This window comes from Bidens hawaiensis, unplaced genomic scaffold (assembly GCF_021521415.1).
Source record: "Bidens hawaiensis isolate Kalapana, Puna unplaced genomic scaffold, B.hawaiensis_p1.1 tig00009904_1, whole genome shotgun sequence".
Taxonomy (NCBI): domain Eukaryota; kingdom Viridiplantae; phylum Streptophyta; class Magnoliopsida; order Asterales; family Asteraceae; genus Bidens; species Bidens hawaiensis.
In genome coordinates this window covers 268249-275877 of record NW_027491745.1, presented here as the reverse complement: position 1 = coordinate 275877, position 7629 = coordinate 268249, and positions in this window count along the sequence as shown.

Sequence of the window (7629 nt, the reverse complement as noted above, 5' to 3'; positions counted from 1 at the left end):
ATGTCTTTCATCTTTATTATAATATTATATAAGTGAACTGCGGATTCGTCCCTGTGGTTTGTCCAAATCTGCGGTTTAGTCCAATAGTTTCAAATTTGTAATTTTTTTTCCTAAGATTTCATTTCACTTGCAATTAAACTCGAATTCACTAATCTCGTTAAGTCTGATCGTTAAACCCATCAGTGTGCCCTTTACGTGAGGGGCAGTTTTGTTCATTTTTTCCCAAATACACCCTAGCCCCTCATGTGAGGGGGCTTGCGAAATAGGACTGAGGTTTATTTGGGGAGATAAACAACAAAACGGGTCGTCACGTGAGGGGTGCGCAAATGGGTTAACGACCAGACTTAACAAGGCTAATAAATTCGGAATAAATTGCAAGTGAAATGAAGCTACAAAGACAAAAATTTCAAACTTAAAACTATTGGACTAAAACTGCATATTTGGAAAAACCACACGGACGAAAACCGCAGTTCACTGAAATAAGTATTATAATAAAGAAAGAGTAAAAATACATGTTTACCCCTGACTACGATAAAATATAACAAGGTTAGTGATTGAGATGTAATTTGCAAGAACTGAGAAACGTGGAGAGTTCATATGCAAAAAATAAAGTTTTTGAATTAAATTCGTATTATTTACCAAACCACAAGGACGAAAATGACAATTTACTTTTTTATATTAGATAATAATTTAATTTTTAAGACCATCTCTAATGATGCCATATCATCACATTCATCTATCCTCTTTCCTCTCAGCCACCTTTTCTCTTCCCCCCCTCTCATGTCTCTCGCTTAACACCATAAATGCATGTGCTTAACCAAAATTTTTCTACACTCTCCTCCAACTCATCAAAATGCACCATAAGTCCATGAAAATGATTTGATCTTTTTTTTCGGATTAATTAAATAATATAAAACCACATAAACTAGGTTGAATTATCACTTACATGCAAATAGGCGGCCCACTAATTTTACCAAGCCTCGTAGCCATTGGCTTACCTACCTTTTTAGGTAAGGAGTTTCACCATCTCATGTGGATAATATTTGTGTTAGTGCGTATTTGTTAAAATTTCGACCGATCTCTTTGAAACTTTAACACCTAACCCATATGAAATTTTGAGAACGATAGAACTTACCATGTGGAATTTCAAGAATGACCTCCATGAAATTTTGAGACAAACCTAAATCAAAGAAAATTTACACATTTACAACTACACACACACACACACATATATATATATATATATATATAAACAAATAGCAAGGACCTTTTAAAATTTAAGAAGTACAAAACTATTAGCTTTATGTACAATCTACATTGCATATAACTTTAAGAATTTTAGGGTAAAATGGTCTTATCACCACTAAAATCTACCTAAACTTTAATTTACAAAAAATAAATACAATATTGGTCTCTCAAGTTTACACACTTTTGGTAAATTTAGAGAAAAGTTACAAATTTAACCATTACTCTAAACTAACTACTCCTATGACCTATATAAAAGACATAACTCTTTAACACGTCAATATATATATATATATATTTTAAATTATATAATTAAAACGAGCATTTTATTCTCTTTAATTTGAGTATGGTGTTGATATACTTTATCAAATTTAGAAAATCAACATGTTACGTTATTACCGGTTAAGACGGCACGTCTAACGGGCTCGGGTCATGGGTTAATCCTTATTAGTGTCGAAATAAGTTGATACATAAAATGGTTAATTTGGCTCAGGTATGGTAAGTACGGGTTCAGGTCGAAGGGGTCATGTCAGAACATGTTTCGGTTAGAACGATGTTGGGTCGTAACAGGATTCAGTTCAAAACCAATTGGTCAAAAAATGATTTTTTTTTAATATTGTTGCTTTCAATTCTTGATTTTCGCTAAAGTTTACGCGCGTTAAGGCATCAATTACGTGTATGACATTGTTCACATGTGACGGGGTCGGTAAACGTGTGTCCTCGCATGTACAGAAGCGATGTGTGATGCACTTACTTGCACAGGTTACGGGTTCGATGTTGTGTTCGATGCTTCGTTTGCCCACACGAACTAAAAACTGAAAAAAACCGATCAAAACAAAACAAAAAAATTGAACCGAAATAAAGAAAACTAACTAGAACAACACAAAGAAACCGAAACCTAACCGAAATACACAAAACCGACAAAATCGAAACAAAAAAATAAAAAATCGAAAAAGCCGACCAAACGAAACAAAAATACTGAAAAAAAAAGAAACTGTAATGAAACCAACCAAAATAAAAGCAGAAAATGGAAACCGAACATAAACGAAACCGTGAAAACGAAACAAAAATATCGAAACGAAAGTGAGAAAAACAAAACAAAACAAAACAAAAAAACCGACCAAAAAAAACGAGACAAATTTTTTCGGGTTTTTTTGTTTTGGTTTAGTAACACGTTACGTGCGTACCAGCACTCGACTAAACATTTTTCTACTTATTTTCACCGTTTCTTTTTTTTTTATCTTGGACCCATGCTAACTAATTCCAAATTTTTCATTCTTTTTGTTTTGACTGATCATTAAACATTTTACTTTAACGCATAATACCTTCATGGGTTATATTTGGCAGACTTATTTTAAATTTAACAAATAAAACTTTTTATTAATTTTATCATATCAAATGAATCTTTATAAATTTACTTACAACTATTATGTGAAATATGTATGAGAAATGACAAAGTTGGAGAATCACATAACGCATAACCAGTCGTATAAAGCTCACTAGAATGACTTCAAAAAGCGTATGAAATAAACGTAGAAAAGCCTGAAGAAATAAACATCGGCTACCATACTATATGATATATCACAAGAGGAGTCATAATCTAACAAGATTCATGTATCGCGTTGTAAGTTACCGGCGTCGCCACACGCGCATGCATTCTACTAGTTATATAAATGTATATAAATAATTCCTTAAGTAAATCTGAGTTTAATAAAAACAAAAAGAAAAATTTAGACATAAAGTCCGGTCAATCTACATAGCTATACCCAATGTTTAAGCCCAATACCAAACTCCTAATCGAATATACATTTATCATAATTAAATAAAAGATTATGATGGCATAAGCATTATGTCGGGTGAATTCAACTTAATAAGCTCTTTACTTTTAAAAGAAACGATTTTGGTTTCTATATACATGGCTTTGTTTACAAACTTCATTTGCATTAGTGTATCGTTTATTGAAGTTAGCTCTCGTACTACCCGTCGCAACTGCAATAGTTGAATGATAATTTTCGATGAAGTATGTGAAGTTCGATGGTTGTATTTGTTTTATTAAGAAAAACTTACTTATAAGTAAATTTCAAACTAGATAATGTTTTTGTAAGCCCCGAACCCGGTAGCCCTACTTTAACGTCGGATTTACTCATAATCACAGTTCTTACAAATCAGGGTTAATTAAAACTTTTCGCGGAGACGTTAACTTCAATCATTCGTTAAAAAACCTTCAATCTTTTCTTTAAAACCATAACATGAAACATCATATTTAAAACAATTTTTTTCCATCTTCATATGCCAGCCGTTCAATCCATGCCATGTGCCATCCTCATGCTAGCTCTTTAATCTGATCACCTGAGTGCATACTAAAAGTCAGCTACGCTGATTGAGTTTTAGTTAATCAAGCAACTTACCATACAACCATTACATGTATTATATACGTATCCGAAGATACACAGTCCACTGTTTAACCTGTTCACCTTACCACTTAACCACTTAACTGCCCTTACGTCTTAGTCACTTGTTTACAGAAGCACATAGAGGCTTACCCTCCCAGGCACTCACGTTATGCCATTTAATAACGAAGACACGTATAGGCTTACCCTACCACGCACGCACTTTATGCCACTTTAATAACGAAGGCACGTTTAGGCTTACCCTACCACGTACTATCGTCATGCCATTAACACCCTTACTAGACCCTTGCTACTTCTATCACACTCTACCTCTACTTGTCTATAACACACTTTCTATCATTTCATCATTTACATAATAATCAAGTTACGTCATAACATTTACACACCCTAATAACCACTTGTAGATCATTCCCATTGGCGGTAAGCCCTACTTTAACGTCGGATTTACTCATAATCACAGTTCTTACAAATCAGGGTTAATTAAAACTTTTCGCGGATACGTTAACTTCAATCATTCGTTACAAAACCTTCAATCTTTTCTATAAAGCCATAACATGAAACATCATATTTAAAACAATTTTCTTCCATCTTCATATGCCAGCCGTTCAATCCATGCCATGTGCCATCCTCATGCTAGCTCTTTAATCTGATCACCTGAGTGCATACTAAAAGTCAGCTACGCTGATTGAGTTTTAGTTAATCAAGCAACTTACCATACAACCATTACATGTATTATATACGTATCCGAAGATACACAGTCCACTGTTTAACCTGTTCATGCCATTAACACCCTTACTAGACCCTTGCTACTTCTATCACACTCTACCTCTACTTGTCTATAACACACTTTCTATCATTTCATCATTTACATAATAATCAAGTTACGTCATAACATTTACACACCCTAATAACCACTTTTAGATCATTCCCATTGGCGGTAAGCCCCGAACCCGGTAGCCCTACTTTAACGTCGGATTTACTCATAATCACAGTTCTTACAAATCAGGGTTAATTAAAACTTTTCGCGGAGACGTTAACTTCAATCATTCGTTACAAAACCTTCAATCTTTTCTTTAAAACCATAACATGAAACATCATATTTAAAACAATTTTCTTCCATCTTCATATGCCAGCCGTTCAATCCATGCCATGTGCCATCCTCATGCTAGCTCTTTAATCTGATCACCTGAGTGCATACTAAAAGTCAGCTACGCTGATTGAGTTTTAGTTAATCAAGCAACTTACCATACAACCATTACATGTATTATATACGTATCCGAAGATACACAGTCCACTGTTTAACCTGTTCACCTTACCACTTAACCACTGAACTGCCCTTACGTCTTAGTCACTTGTTCGGAAGCACATAGAGGCTTACCCTCCCAGGCACTCACGTTATGCCATTTAATAACGAAGACACGTATATGCTTACCCTACCACGCACGCACGTTATGCCACTTTAATAACGAAGGCACGTATAGGCTTACCATACCACGTACTATCGTCATGCCATTAACACCCTTACTAGACCCTTGCTACTTCTATCACACTCTACCTCTACTTGTCTATAACACACTTTCTATCATTTCATCATTTACATAATAATCAAGTTACGTCATAACATTTACACACCCTAATAACCACTTGTAGATCATTCCCATTGGCGGTACGCGCAATATCCGAAGATCGCTCACGCACCGAAAAACGTTACTCTCCATGTCTACATGTGCAATATCTGAAGATCGTTCACGCATCGACAGACATCCATTCATAACATCTATATATATACCATATCAAACATTACAGCATACATTTACCACTTAAGGAAAGTGTATTCACACTTCACATCGAGTATACACACAGCCCCGAAAACATAACAAGGAAGTGGGGCTAGAAACTCACGTGAACTTGGTTACGTTCACCATTTATTGTTATTCATTTCTTGAGCTGTGCATGACTAACTGTATAACAATTACACGTATCAATTAACTATCACTACCCATATCGTGTTTCTAGTTTAATTATTACCCTCAATGAACGAGGGTCCGGGGGCAGCGCCCCTAGCAGCGGGGTCCAAGGGGCAGAGCCCCTGGCTGGGGTTAAGCTGACCTGGGATTTCAAGATAATATTTTATTGTTAAACTCTTAATCATTAATAAAGTCCAAGGGCTATTTTGTAATTAACTCATTCTTTTCTAAGTCCAAGGACCACTTTTGTCATTCTTTCAAAGTCCACTTTGTTATCCAGTTCGTTAACGAAGGAGGCTCCTTCGTTATTTCTTAACGAACTGAACCTTTAATGAACTGGGGGTTCATTCGTTAGTTCTCCCTTAACGAACTACTTAACGAATTGAAGCTTCTTTGTTACTTTTCCTTAACGAAGGGGCATAACGAAATACTCTTAATTCGTTATTTCCCCGTTAAAGAATTACTTAACGAATGGCTTAACGAATTGCTTCTAGTTCGTTATTTCCTCTTAACGAAATGGAGTAACGAATTACCTTCTAGTTCGTTAAGTCACCGCTAACGAACTAGGGTTAGGTCCGAATGTCAGAATATTTTGACATCCTTGTACACGCTTTTCCGGCGCTACCTTTCCGGCGTCGTAATCACCGGAAACCGGGATCTTGACGGAAAAGCGAGATCTCGCTCGTTTCACCACCGTTTGTCCCGTTCGATCCAGATCTGAGCTAGGGTGATCCCTAAGCTCATCTTTCGATTGGTTTATACCCGATTCCATTCGAATCTCGTGACTTTAACGGTTTAAGGTGTCGGCTCGTCGTTTCGCGACTAGATCTAACGGGTTTGGATCTATACAATATCATATTACCATTACCTCGGATCGATGCTCGGGTTTTCTTGGTGATTTCGGCTAGAGAGAGAAAGTAGGATGAGAGAGAGCTAAGTGTATGTTTTGGGTGGTGTATGGAATGAAATGGAAATGAATGAATTAATTGGTAATTAAGGTTTATATATTATGGATCATGGGCTTAAGCCCATGGTCCATCATCATTCCTTTCAAATCCAAGTCCATTACACATATTACTTAACCCAACACAAGCCCGACTCATAACAACTCCTACTTTATTTTATTATTCCTCCACTAACCCGAGTAAACCTTCCCACCAATATTAAATAATATAATTAATATTATTTTAGGAATTTCGGGATGTTACAGTTTTGGTTAGATTTCAAATATGAAAAACCATAGAGAGCAACTTTAAATATATAGTATTTTAATTATAAATTTTTAATGAAGTTCCACGTACCTAATTTGGTTATATGATATTTTATTAGGTTATCTTTTTTTTATATGAACTAACCGAAATGGCTAAACTAGAATTTACATATTATATATATATATATATATATATATAACCTAATAAAATATCATATAACCAAATTAGGTACGTGGAACTTCATTAAAAGTTTATAATTAAAATACTATATATTGAAAGTTGCTCTCTATGGTTTTTCATATTTGAAATCTAACCAAAACTGTAACATCCCGAAATTCCTAAAATAATATTAATTATATTATTTAATATTGGTGGGAAGGTTTACTCGGGTTAGCGTTGGCTTTTATCAATGTTCTTTTAAAGGTTGCATGTCAACATATTTAGGTAAAACTTTTTCTGCAAGTTTTTAATTCTGTAGATAAAAACAACTTTAGATTTATGTGAGTTGTTAACCTGTAATCGCCCATTTGGGCTGCGCCGTCCTGTTCAAGTTCATTAAGGGCGGTTAGGGTTGGAATATTTTATCTAGCATGTGATTAAATCTTGATAAGGATGCAATAGTTTGTTTATTAGTTAGTGAATTACAAACCTAGAATAAGTTGGAGTGCTTTTTTTGAATGCCCAACAAACATAAAATGTCTAGGTACTTCATACGAGGTGACTCAATGGCAAAGGCCATCGCCAGCTGGCCCAACACAGTCGTACGGAGCCCTTAAGTGCCACCAAGTTATCTCC